Raw genomic sequence first — 14512 nt, forward strand, 5'->3', positions numbered from 1 at the left:
GGCACCCCCAAGTTCCAGGAGGGGTACGAGGGGTACATGGCGACCTTGACTGGCAACAAGACCGCCAAAGATCCCACGATCATTGACCTTGATGGTGGGCAGCCTTGTGGTAGCTCCGCTTCTCGTGCAAGTCGTCCATGCGGCCACAAGGCAACCAAAGCCGACATGAAGCGTGATGCTTCGTTCATGCTATTGTTTGGCACTTTGAAGGAGATGCATGCGGACAGAGAGGTGTCCACGGACAAGAGGGATGAGAGGAGGCTCCGGGAGAAAGAAGAGGACAGGAAGAACTACTTCGATGTCCAAAAGAAGAAGCTTGAGATTGAAGAGGTCAAGGCCAAGACCAAAGGTAGAGAAATTGAGCTTAAAGAGAGAGAAATTGAGCTCGTAGCAATGGCAAGGGCCAAAGAGGTGGAGTTGAAGGCGAAGGAAGTTGAGCTCAAACGGCAAGCCGAGGACAACCTGATCATGAACGCCGACTTGACCAACATGAGCGAGGCGAAGAGAACTTGGTTCCAGAAGAGGCAGAAGGAGATCCTAGAGCGCCCAAATTGAGTTGATAATCTCAATTTGTAATTTTTATATTTATTCGAACTATGGCACATTTCATTTCTTCATCATGCAACATTTTATTTGATATTATTTTATGCTATTTAATATTATTCTATAATTGTTAGATATTATTCTATATTTGTTGATATTATTTATAAGTATGTGTGGCCAGATGGCCTATTTCCCAAAGAAATATGCCAAATAGCCAAATGGGTGGCCGCTGTGTTGGGTGCACTGTGCAACCCAAACGGATACGCGGACGCGGGACGCTGTCCGGGTGTCCGCGCGGCCATCCAAATGGCCTAAAACGGACGGTCCAGCACGTCCGTTTGGGTCGCCGAGTTGAAGATGCCCTAAGTCAATGAACGGAAAGGAATATATATCGATCATACTAACAAGCAAAGAGATTCAAAGAAGCCGCGAGGGCCTGAGGCAGCAGACAAAATTCAATGGAATCTGGTGTAGGTGTAGAACGCCGAGCCTTTTTTCAGCCGGAGATCAACCATTTTAGTTGTGCTTCCTAAGATTTAATTAAATCTAGATCTTTTAGAAAAAAAGCTTACAACACTACAATTTATAATCCGGATCGAAAGGATCAACAACTTTTTTATTTATTGTTAACATTTATTCTATTTGTTTTATTGCCCGTATACTATTTGCCTATGTTGTAAAATAATAAATTCAACAATAATTGTTGATTTAATTTGATTGGTTTGATCTTGTTGAGTGGATACAAAAGGGAATATGTTGTTTGCGCCGTCACCCTACGCTGTAATTTGCAGCGCCTGGTGAGAGGCCTTGTTTCGGCCACTACGCTCGGCACGCAAAAATACAGTGTCCGGTGGAGTTGTCGCCGGCGTTCCGCACTCCATTTTTTATGCAGCGCTCTGCACCGCGACTATACAACGCCGGATTATAGAGCTAATGCTGGAGATGCTCTAAGTAATACAAACAATATAACAAAATAATTGTTGAAAAACGCAATGAAGTTCTATCTTCCATAAACGAGAACCGAGTTCACGGATCATAGGTGGCTGTAGATCGAGCAGAGATTACGGGATGCAAACCGTAGCAGCAAACACAGAGATGAGACAGATGATTTTGGCTTGACAAGGATCGATGACCACCCGTCATTATCCACGCAAACCACGCGTCCAAATAATTAAAATCTTCACTGCCCGACTTCATTGAGCATGCATACTAGCTCGTCCAAGTCACTGTGAGAAGTCCCGCCCTCGGCCACCGCAGCCACCACCTTCCGGCGGAGCTTCACCACGCGCTCCCTCACAGCCTCTCGGACTCCCCCTTTCTGGCGACAGCTGCCGCGATGGTGCTCGCCATCCGCCCGATGTCAGGAACGGTGCCGACGCCCTCCGCCACCGGCACGGTCACGCCGGCCTGGGCAAGCAACCACGCGTTCGTGAACTGGTTGGCGGTCATCGGCCACGTGAGCATCGCCAGCCGGCCGCGGCCGCCTCGAGCACCGAGTTCCAGCCGCAATGCGTGAGGAACCACCCCACGACCGGGTGGCGCAGGATCTCCACCTGCTGCACCCACCCGCGGATAACCACGCCCCGCGAGGCCGTGGCCGCCTCGAACCCCTTCGGCAAGGCGGTGCCACTCGTCAGCACCCAGCCGAACGCGGCCGAGCTTAGCGCCAAGGCGTTAGCCACGCAAGCCACCTGCGCCGGCAACAAAGCCTGCTGCGTCCCGAAGGCGACGTACACGACGGAGCCGTCGTGGAATGCACCAAGCCATGCGTCCAACTTGGCCGGTGGAGAGGGGCCGCCGCCGCCGTGCAAGGCCTCCAACAGCGGGCCCGCCGCGAACACCCGCTTCCCCGCCAGGTCCGGGAGCAGATCGCGCATGTACGCGGACTCGAGCGCCGCCAACGAGTTGGCCAGGAAGCAGCAGCTCTCTAGGTTCCACAGGAAGATCTGGCGTATCGTGTCTGACACCTCGTCGCCGCCGGCCACGTGCATCCTGAACAGCAAAGACAGGTGGCGCCAGGCGAAGCTAGGAGAGCCTGGCACGTCCGGGAAGGCGACGGTGTCGTCGTCATCGCGACTCGTGAGCATGCGGCGCCAGAGGGAGAGCGATGTAGCGAGGTAGTGAACACTGGCAGGCGCGAACGTGACGTGCGGCACGCCGAGCTCCTCGGCTAACGGGAGCGTCCACCCCGTGAAGAGATCGGAGATGACGGCCGAGACCCAGCGTGGCTGAGCCTTGCACCACGAGAGCAGCGGCGCGAGGAGGGCGGCGAGGGAGGCCATGAACGGCCGGAAGAGGTGGGCCGGGAGCTCCTTGCTGTCCTCGGCGCATCCAGCCGGGAGGAAGGGCGATGCAGGGAAGGGAAGCACGGCCGTGGCGACGAACGGCAGGCGTGCCGCGACAAGCGGCGCGTTACCTGCCGTGACGGCGACGGTGAGCGCCAGGCCCCGTGCGGCGAGCAGCGCCGCGAGGTCCAGGAGCGGCACCAGGTGACCCTGCGATGGGTACGGCACGACAAGCACGTGTGGCTTGCCGTCGGCGTTCCTGGCGCTTGTAGTCTGTAGTGGTGCGTCCATGGACTATACTAAACGCCCGCGCCGGCGCTTATACGTCAGCTGGCGGGGTCGCGCGCGATGACGCGAAGCGCTACGTGGGTTGTTTGCTTGGACGCCATTGGTAGGTAGCATCATCTTTAGAGCATCTCCACCGGTCCCCCATAGCAGCCTCGAACGGCGCCGGCCAATTTTCGAGCTCAATATAATCGTCGGTAACCTCGTGCCGGCCCCTTCGCCAAGGACGTGAATCAGACTTGTCGGCGCCTCGCGTCTAAAAACGAGTGTGGGCTCCGTCTGGCAGCCAGACACAACGATTTTTCACCTCCTACTGTCCTACACATGCCCGAGCCGAATCCCACCCCTCTAGATTGTCACCGTTTCCATCGCCGCCGCCCCCTGCTTGCAATAGACACCGCCGACTGTCTAGGAACCGCCGTCCATCGACACGGCCACCACCTCCTCGACCGACGGCCGCTGTTTCGCTCGGAACAAAGCTCGCCGCCACCGCGATAGTATCACCCCGCCCACAAGGTGTTCGTTTGATTGCCGCGATGGACAGCGACGACGAGATGTTGGTGCAGCTGTTCACGGAGGAGCAGAACGCTCAGGCTGTTCGGCGGCAACAGCAACAGCTGATTCTGACGAACATGTTGCGCGTTCGCCAGCCTTTCTTCGCCGTGCCTCGGCGCGGCAGCTCAAAGCCAGGCAATAGGAGGAACATCAACCGGCATCGTGAAGCTGGCGCAATGCTGCTTGACGCCGACTACTTCAACGACGACGCGACTTATTCGCCGAAGGAATTTCGGTGGCGGTGTAGGATAAGCAAGGAGCTGTTCTTGAAGATTGTCCACAGCGTCAGGGGGTACGTGATACGTCTTCGACGTATCGATAATTTCTTATGTTCCATGCCACATTATTGATGATATCTACATGTTTTATGCATACTTTATGTCATATTTATGCATTTTTCGGCACTAACCTATTAACGAGATGCCGAAGAGCCAGTTGCTATTTTCTGCTGTTTTTGGTTTCAGAAATCCTAGTAAGAAAATATTCTCGGAATTGGACGAAATCAACGCCCAGGGGCCTATTTTCACACGAAGCTTCCAGAAGACCGAAGGAGTCACGAAGTGGGGCCACGAGGTGGCCAGACGCTAGGGCGGCGCGGCCTGGCCCTTGGCCGCGCCGGCCTAGAGTGTGGGCACCCTGTCAGGCCCCCTGACCTATCTCCTCCGTCTACTTATAGCCTTCGTCGCGAAACCCCCCAGTACCGAGAGCCACGATACGGAAAACCTTCCAGAGACGCCGCCGCCGCCAATCCCATCTCGGGGGATTCAGGAGATCGCCTCCGGCACCCTGCCGGAGAGGGGAATCATCTCCCGGAGGACTCTTCACCGCCATGGTCACCTCCGGAGTGATGAGTGAGTAGTTCACCCCTGGACTATGGGTCCATAGAAGTGGCTAGATGGTCGTCTTCTCCTAATTGTGCTTCATTGTCGGGTCTTGTGAGCTGCCTAACATGATCAAGATCATCTATCTGTAATGCTATATGTTGTGTTTGTTGGGATCCGATGGATAGAGAATATTATGTTATGTTGATTATCAATTTATATCTATGTGTTGTTTATGATCTTGCATGCTCTCCGTTGTTAGTAGAGGCTCTGGCTAAGTTTTTGCTAGTAACTCCAAGAGGGAGTATTTATGCTCGATAGTGGGTTCATGCCTCCATTAAATCTGGGACAGTGACAGAAAGTTCTAAGGCTGTGGATGTGCTGTTGCCACTAGGGATAAAACATCGATGCTATGTCCGAGGATGTAGTTGTTGATTATATTACGCACCATACTTAATGCAATTGTCTGTTGTTTGCAACTTAATACTGGAAGGAGTTCGGATGATAACCTGAAGGTGGACTTTTTAGGCATAGATGCATGCTGGATAGCGGTCTATGTACTTTGTCGTAATGCCCAATTAAATCTCACTATACTCATCATATCATGTATGTGCATTGTCATGCCCTCTCTATTTGTCAATTGCCCAACTGTAATTTGTTCACCCAACATGCTATTTATTCTTATGGGAGAGACACCTCTAGTGAACTGTGGACCCCGGTCCATTCTTTTACATCGAATACAATCTACTGCAATACTTGTTCTACTATTTTCTGCAAACAATCATCATCCACACTATACATCTAATCCTTTGTTACAGCAAGCCGGTGAGATTGACAACCTCACTGTTTCGTTGGGGCAAAGTACTTTGGTTGTGTTGTGCAGGTTCCACGTTGGCGCCGGAATCCCTGGTGTTGCGCCGCACTACATCTCGCCGCCATCAACCTTCAACGTGCTTCTTGGCTCCTACTGGTTCGATAAACCTTGGTTTCTTACTGAGGGAAAACTTGCCGCTGTACGCATCACACCTTCCTCTTGGGGTTCCCAACGGACGCGTGCTGTACGCGTATCATCCACCATACCTACCCACTACATGGTATTTCTCCGCCATTCCAAAGTAAATTGCTTGAGTGCTACCTTTAAACAATTCAAAATTTATCACCTCTTATTTGTGTCAATGTTTTATAGCTCATGATGAAGTATGTGGTGTTTATCTTTCAATCTTGTTGGGCAACTTTCACCAATGGACTAGTGGCTTCATCCGCTTATCCAATAATTTTGCAAAAAGAGCTGGCAATGGGATTCCCAGTCCCAAATTAATTAACCTAAATAGACACTCCTCCATGGTATGTGATTGTTGGACGGCACCCAAAGGATTCGGTTAGCCATGGCTTGAGAAAGCAAAGGTGGGGAGGAGTGTCATCATAATAAAAATAAAATAAAAAGGCACTCCTTCATGGTATGAGATTGTTGGCAGGCACCCGAGGATTCGGTTAGCCATGGTTTGTGAAAGAAATGTTGGAAGGAGTGCCACACAAAAATAAAAATAATTCATGGGAGCCGCTCTTTGAAGGTTTGTCTGGCAAGGGGGTTAGAGTGCCCACTACCATTCGTTGACAACAACAAACACCTCTCAAAATTTACTTTTATACTCTCTTTATGTTTTCAAAACCAAAGCTCTAGCACAAATATAGCAATCAATGCTTCCCTCTGCGAAGGGCCTTTCTTTTACTTTATTGTTGAGTCAGTTCACCTATTTCTCTCCATCTCAAGAAGCAAACACTTGTGTGAACTGTGCATTGATTCCTACATACTTGCATATTGTACTTGTTATATTACTTTACATTGACAATATCCATGAGATATACATGTAATAAGTTGAAAACAACCGCTGAAACTTAATCTTCCTTTGTGTTGCTTCAATACCTTTACTTTGATTTATTGCTTTATGAGTTAACTCTTATGCAAGACTTATTGATGCTTGTCTTGAAAGTACTATTCATGAAAAGTATTTGCTATATGATTCATTTGTTTACTCATGTCATTTACCATTGCTTTGATCGCTGCATTCATTACATGTGCTTACAATAGTATGATCAAGATTATGATGGCATGCCACTCCAGAAATTATCTTTGTTATCGTTTACCTACTCGGGACGAGCAGGAACTAAGCTTGGGGATGCTGATACGTCTCCGACGTATCGATAATTTCTTATGTTCCATGCCACTTTATTGATGATATCTACATGTTTTATGCATACTTTATGTCATATTTATGCATTTTCCGGCACTAACCTATTAACGAGATGCCGAAGAGCCAGTTGATGTTTTCTGCTGTTTTTGGTTTCAGAAATCCTAGTAAGGAAATATTCTCGGAATTGGACGAAATCAACGCCCAGGGCCCTATTGTGCCACGAAGCTTCCAGAAGACCGAAGGAGTCACGAAGTGGGGCCACGGGGCGCCGCCACACTAGGGCGGCGCGGCCCAGGGGGGGCCCGCGCGGCCCTAGCGTGTGGGGCCCCCGTGAAGCCTCCTGACCTACCCTTCCGCCTACTTAAGGTCTTCGTCGCGAAACCCCCAGTACCGAGAGCCACGATACGGAAAACCTTCCAGAGACGCCGCCACCGCCAATCCCATCTCGGGGGATTCAGGAGATCGCCTCCGGCACCCTGCCGGAGAGGGGAATCATCTCCCGGAGGACTCTTCACCGCCATGGTCGCCTCCGGAGTGATGAGTGAGTAGTTCACCCCTGGACTATGGGTCCATAGCAGTAGCTAGATGGTCGTCTTCTCCTAATTGTGCTTCATTGTCGGATCTTGTGAGCTGCCTAACATGATCAAGATCATCTATCTGTAATGCTACATGTTGTGTTTGTTGGGATCCGATGAATAGAGAATGCTATGTTATGTTGATTATCAATCTATTACCTATGTGTTATTTATGATCTTGCATGCTCTCCGTTATTAGTAGAGGCTCTGGCCAAGTTTTTGCTAGTAACTCCAAGAGGGAGTATTTATGCTCGATAGTGGGTTCATGCCTCCATTAAATCTGGGACAGTGACAGAAAGTTCTAAGGTTGTGGATGTGCTGTTCCCACTAGGGATAAAACATCGTTGCTATGTCCAAGGATGTAGTTGTTGATTACATTACGCACCATACTTAATGCAATTGTATGTTGTTTGCAACTTAATACTGGAAGGGGTTCGGATGATAACCTGAAGGTGGACTTTTTAGGCATAGATGCATGCTGGATAGCGGTCTATGTACTTTGTCGTAATGCCCAATTAAATCTCACTATACTCATCATATCATGTATGTGCATGGTCATGCCCTCTTTATTTGTCAAAAGCCCAACTGTAATTTGTTCACCCAACATGCTTATTCTTATCAGAGAGACGCTTCTAGTGAACTGTGGACCCCGGTCCATTCTTTTACATCGAATACAATCTACTGCAATACTTGTTCCACTGTTTTCTGCAAATAATCACCATCCACACTATACATCTAATCCTTTGTTACAACAAGCCGGTGAGATTGACAACCTCACTGTCACGTTGGGGCAAAGTAATTTGGTTGTGTTGTGCAGGTTCCACGTTGGCGCCGGAATCCCTGGTGTTGCGCCGCACTATACTTCGCCGCCATCAACCTTCAACGTGCTTCTTGACTCCTACTGGTTCGATAAACCTTGGTTTCTAACTGAGGGAAACTTACTGCTGTACGCATCACACCTTCCACTTGGGGTTCCCAACGGTCGCGTGTTGTACGCGTGTCAGTACGACAAGTACTTCATGGCCAAGAAAGATTGCACAGGTTTGAGGGGCTTCACCTCAATTTAGAAGTGCACTGCTGCAATGCGCTATCTTGCATACGGAGCTCCTCCAGATACAGCCAATGACTACCTACGGATGGAGAGTCGACATGTACAGAGGCTCTCTACAGGTTCTGCCGAGCCATCATAACGGAGTTTGCTAAAGACTATTTGAGAGAACCAAGATAAGATGATACAGCTCGGATCCTGCAAAAGAATGCAGCAAGAGGATTTCATGGGATGTTCGAAAGCATTGACTGTATGCATTGGGGCTGGAAGAATTGTCCTTTTGCTTGGCAGAGGATCTACAAGGGGCATACTGGTGAGTGCAGTGTCATTATTGAGGTGGCGATAGACCATGAGCTTTGGATTTGGCATGCATTTTTTTGGCATGGCAGGAACAAACAATGATATCAACGTGCTGCAGTGCTCTCCGGTGTTTGTTAGGCTAGCTGAGGAACAAGCTCCTGCTGTGAACTTTGAGATAAACGGCCACACATACAACAAGGGGTACTATCTAGCTGATGGTATCTACCCGAAGTATGCTACATTTGTGAAGATAATTGACTCTACATCAAACGAGATGGAAGCCTATTTTGCAACATGCCAGGAAGCAACACGCAAGGATGTTGAGCGTGCTTTTTGGGTGCTTCAGCAGGGTTTCACCATTGTCAGGTACCCTGCTCTCACTTGGTCTGGGGCTCAAATGTGGGAGGTGATGAACGTTGTGTGATCATCCACAATATGATCATTGAGAGCGAGCGCGATGCACCTGTCCATGATGATCATCCATTTGATTATCAAGGGCCACTAGCTGAGGTAGAGCATGTACCCCAAGAATTTGCTGATTTTCTTCATATGCACAATAAAACTCGAGATGCATGTGGGTCATGCACAGCTGAAGGCGGATCTAGCTGCGCATCTGTGGGCGAGGAGAGGAACCGCCAACAATGCATGATTTTATTTCTATTTATTTGCATGTATGAATAATTTATGAGTACTATATATTTGTTGGGTTGTATGAATAATTGAAGTACTATTTATTTGATTGATTGTATGAATAATTTAATACTATTTATGTGATTGTATGAATAAAATGTGATTGATATGTTGTTTCAAAATATTATAAAAATAAAAAAATGGGGGCCGCCGTTTGAGAGGCGCCGGTGTGGGAACAGCGTCCCCAAATGGAGGATGCATTGTCGACGCCCCCATACAGCAGGACCAGCGCCCCTGCGGGTGACTATTTAGATGCTATCGGTGGAGATGCTCTTAAATAGGCAATAAAGGCTAAAAAAATCAGATGATTGGATGCATGAGCCTCCTCAATTTTTTTTTTGTCTCGCACGTTTAAACCAGTTTGGGACAAGTCCCACCTGCTACGCTGATCTGGCCATTTCTGCGGATGTAGGTCCCGATGGAGCGTAAATTAAGATTTTCCCTTCACCTATAGGAAAGCAGAGCAACGTCGGTCCATCAGTCCATGTCAGTCCATGTCAGGAGCCGTAAATTACTCTCACCGTCCACTTCCTCCTCTGTCTCTCTTTCCTCTCACTCCCTTCCCCCAAACATCTCGGCGGTTCCTCCGCTGGCACCGAGGCGTAGATCGACGGTGGAGTTTATGTACCGCCTCCTCAGCTACTTCGACTTTGACCGCGCATCGTCGTTTCCAAGAAAAAACCCATATACCGCCTCGACTTTGAACTTCGGCAACTCGGCATGTCGGTAAGCCTTTCAAAATCCCTCACTGGCACTTATGTACCGTAGATCTATGTGTATATGGTTTGTAAGCGCGCTGTTTGATGATATGCATAGGATATTTTCTAGGTTTAGCATTTCTTCGGACTACTGTTTGCTACATTGTATGAGGCTAACTTATAAATGTTTAACATACTGGTCGTGTGATTATAATGTGCCACAATAATTCATAGCTTGCACATTGCTGAGACATCTCCTAGCTTGTTGCTTACTGTGCCAATGCTTAAAAATGTGGCATGATATTGGTGGCATAATGGTTCTATTCGACCTTGAGTACTGTACAAATACTCTAACAGTGTGCATAGCACTTGGTCGGAACGATTCATTGTTGCCGCGAGGTCATTTGATTGAGGCTGATGCATGTAAAATGTATACATAAACTTTGTCATTTATCATATTGAATTTCCACATATGTGCAACATATACGATGAGATGATAATACCATATTTTACATTGATTTACGGGGATTTACCAATGATCACCTTTACTTGGTTTATATCTCTCCAGAATAGGAATTCTCTATTTCGCGTATTTTTCACTTTCAAAGATCTATACGGAATCAAAATGGCCTAAGATTTTTGGAGCATCACTTTTTCATCGGGAGAAGCACCTTGGAACCTGGAAGCAGACCTGGATGGGCCTAAGGCCCAAAAGTGGTCAGGTGGCGTGCCCAAACATGTAGTGCACGCCACACACCCTCTTTCGACCGATCATCCAATCCACTCGATTATTTCGCTCACCAACGTATTTTTACCCAAAAATTATTATATACATATGGCCCCGAAGAGTTCTCAGGAGGAGAATGTCGTAGAAGACAGAAACATGAAAACAGAGACTGCAGCAGCGAAGATTGAAAGGAGGAACTCCGTCGGGATCACCGCCGGAAGGATCTCCACCTTCTACAACGTCTTCATTGTCATCACCATTATCAAGAGGGAGTAGTCCACCTCTGAACTACCGGTTTGTGACAGTAGTTTAATCTATTTCTCTCATATTCTTCATAGTTCTTAGTGACATATGAGCTTCACTACATGATTGTGGCCATATTCGTAATACCTATGTGGTGGATCTTTATTCTATGATATTGTGTTATGAGATATGATTATATTATGTGCAAGATGTATTGATAGATGCATATTATGTACACGTTCTTAAGTATTTGTTCTAATCAAACTTATATGCAAGAGTGTGTGTGGGGTCATATGCGTATTAGATGGAGCAGCATGGTTTTAGTCATTGGATAGTGACAACAGATCTATTATGGTTTTGCCTTTTATTTTGCTACATCACTATGGATAAAGTGAATGCATGTACTATGTCTGTCACGTGACAAAAATGATGATCTTGTTGGTTCAAGGTAGCATATTTGATATTCAAACATCATATCAAAGTACTTAAGGCTATATCTATTAATTCTTAATACAAGATTAAATGGAGTTTTCCCTTTCTTGTGGAGTATACGAGAGATGTGTTGCATCATCTCTATTTTAAGACGTGATGCCCATATGAATGCATATCTGTTATCACCAGAATTTGACCGAATCAGAGGTGGGCCGCGATCAAGATGGGCTTGAAGGATATACATGGAAGATATACGTGAATCGGCCTTATATGCAAAGTTTGGGCTAGTTTGCCCGTGTATCTGTAATATAGTAGGATACGTGTCGGTTAGTTAGAGTTTGGCTCGTGCACGGTTGGGATTATTCCCACGTTAGAAAGTCTACGGACTATAAATATGTATCTAGGGTTTATGAAATAAACAACAATCACGTTCACCACAAACCAATCCAGGCGCATCGCCAACTCCCTTGTCTCGAGGGTTTCTTCCGGGTAAGCATCATGCTGCTTAGATCGCATCTTGCGATCTAGGCAGTACAAGTTTATTCGCTGTTCATGCGTTGCTCGTACTGAAGCCTTTTTGATGGCGAGCAACGTAGTTATCTTAGATGTGTTAGGGTTAGCATTGTTCATCGTATCATATGCTGTCGTCGTGCAACCCTGAGACATCTATCCGCCCTTACACCTATCTTAGGTGTGAAGTGCACCCCGCTTGATCATTATTTAGTAGATCCGATCCATTATGGTTGCTCCTTGTTCTTCAAGGATTAGTTTAATATCTCGCATAGTTAGGCCTTACAAACGGATTGAAGGATCCAGTGGCGCGTAGGGTGTAGTTTGCTAGCCCTAGACAGGATGTTCCGGGGATCAACCTCGTGTTGGTTTTTAGGCCTTGTCTAGGGACGGTTTACGATCACCGTGCGTGGCCGCCAGGCTCAATCACGAGTAGGATGTTCCGATTATGTGGTGAAAACCCTAAATCGTAGTAGATCGTTTTAGCTTTATATTGATCAAGCAGGACCACCATATATTCGTACACCTCGTGCGAATCATGGGTGGATCGGCTCTTTGAGCCGATTCACAGGCCGGACAACCTGAGAGCCGATCGAGGCTCGTATTTAATGTTTACGTGTATGCCATGCAGGAAACTAAGCGAGGCATCTACATCACCTTCCTGACCAGGTATAGGTCAGGTGGCACGCCCTTGCACCAGCATCGGACGTGCGTGCCGAGTCTTTGCGGGCCGTCGCTCGGAGGGACCAGGGCCAGCCGCAGTCCTGGGAGCCTCCCGGCTCTACTGTGTTGCCCGTCGCTGCTCGCCGGTGGGTTTCTGACCGCAACACATTCTGGCACGCCCGGTCTGACCGAAACGAGGATCTGACCGAGGAGCTCAAGAAGAAGTATGACGAGGTCAAAGCGATCCTCGAAGCCGACCTCATCGGCTCTTTTCACAGAACCCGCTCACATGGCATCAGGTGGAAAGGGTTCTCGCCTGAAGGCGCGCTCGATGGAGTGGACCTGTCCGCTCCGTCAGAAGAACGCACCAGGTCCCTGCGTCAGGAGGTTAACTTCATGGTAGCTCATTCGCTACACCGCCATTCTGAGAGCCTAGTGAACACTTTGGAGCGTGTCGCTCTTCGGGTGATCCAGGAAATCATGAGGCATCAGTACTCTCCGTCAGGACCAGCTCTCGGGACTTACCAAGGAGAGATGCCACTCCAGTCCCGTCCACCGCTGCCATTCGCGTTGGCAGCACCAGAAGTGCCGAGTTCACCGGCATACGTCGTCTACAAGATCGGTGGTGACCCTAGTGACTACCAGTTCTTGCATGAGGCGCCGAAGGAGATCCCTCACGGATACACGTGCACATACGTGCTGCATCGCAGAATCGGGCACTCACAAACCAGATCGCAACAAATAGGGACCTCTCGGAACAACAGGAGGAACTTCGGGAACAGATCTTGAGAAGCAGACGTGGCTAGCTAAGTATGCCACTCCGACAAACCTCTGCAGCTCAGCTCCTGCAGTTGGCTCAGAGCTGGAAAAGCAAGCATGGCTGGCTAAGTATGCCACTCCGGCGAATCTTCGTAGTTCGACTCATGCAGCCAAAGACCATGGATCAGATCAAGACCATCCCGAGAGACCAGTTCGGCATGGTGCCGAAAAGGAGGACAATCGGCTATTCCAAGCCGTACCCCAACGAGTACGAGTTGATCCCGCTACCACCCAAATATCGGCTCCCTGATTTCTCCAAGTTTAATGGATCAGATGGTTCCAGCTCCATCGAGCATGTGAGCCGATATTTGGCACAGCTGGGCACGATCTCGGCAGCAGATGAGCTGCGTGTGAGGTTCTTCGCACAGTCCCTCACAGGATCGGCTTTCGGGTGGTACACATCGCTGCCACCAGACTCAATCCGGACGTGGAAGCAGTTGTAAGAGCAGTTCCACATGCAGTATCACTCAGAGAGCTTCCGAGGCCGGCATTGCCGATCTAGCACAAGTACGTCGAAGCGTGGAGAAACGCGGCAGAATCACGTCCAGCCGCTTCGTAATCGTTAGGAACCGATGTTATTCGGCTCGTGTGACTGAAAAAGAAGCAATCGAGTTGGCAGTGGTGGGCCTTGCATCACCAATCAAGGATGTGGCCTCCTGCAGACTACCCTTCATCGGCGCACATGGTTCGAAACCGTCGTTATATGAACGGCGCCACCCGGACTTGTACCAGGACAAATTCAAGCGTGCGGTAGTCCTGGTTGAGGCGGATGAAGACGAAGGGTCTGCGGGAGATCAAGAGGTAGCAGTGGCTGAATGGACTCGGGGGGCAACCCCCGTGTCCTGCAAATGGGTTAAGCCACCAGGTCCGCCCAGAGGGTTTGATTTTGACGTAACTAAAACTGAGCAAATCTTCGACCTCTTACTTAAGGAGAAGCAATGAAGTTACCCGAAGGCCTCAAAATCCTCACGGTACAGAGCTGAACGGAAAGCCATACCGCAAATGGCATAACTCGTTCTCCCATACCACCAACGACCGCAGGTGTGGCGTCGCAGATCCAAATGGCGATAGAACAAGGACGTCTAATTTTCAACCAAGACGCCATGAAAGTCGACACTCACCCCTT

The 14512-nt window shown here is 48.7% G+C and overlaps 1 pseudogene; it reads right to left on the minus strand.

The window, feature by feature from the left end:
* Window positions 1-1665: 1665 nt before the first annotated feature.
* LOC127315909 (UDP-glycosyltransferase 89B2-like) lies at window positions 1666-3194 on the minus strand (annotated as a pseudogene).
* Window positions 3195-14512: the final 11318 nt, after the last annotated feature.

This window comes from Lolium perenne, chromosome 7, assembly GCF_019359855.2.
Source record: "Lolium perenne isolate Kyuss_39 chromosome 7, Kyuss_2.0, whole genome shotgun sequence".
Taxonomy (NCBI): Eukaryota; Viridiplantae; Streptophyta; class Magnoliopsida; order Poales; family Poaceae; genus Lolium; species Lolium perenne.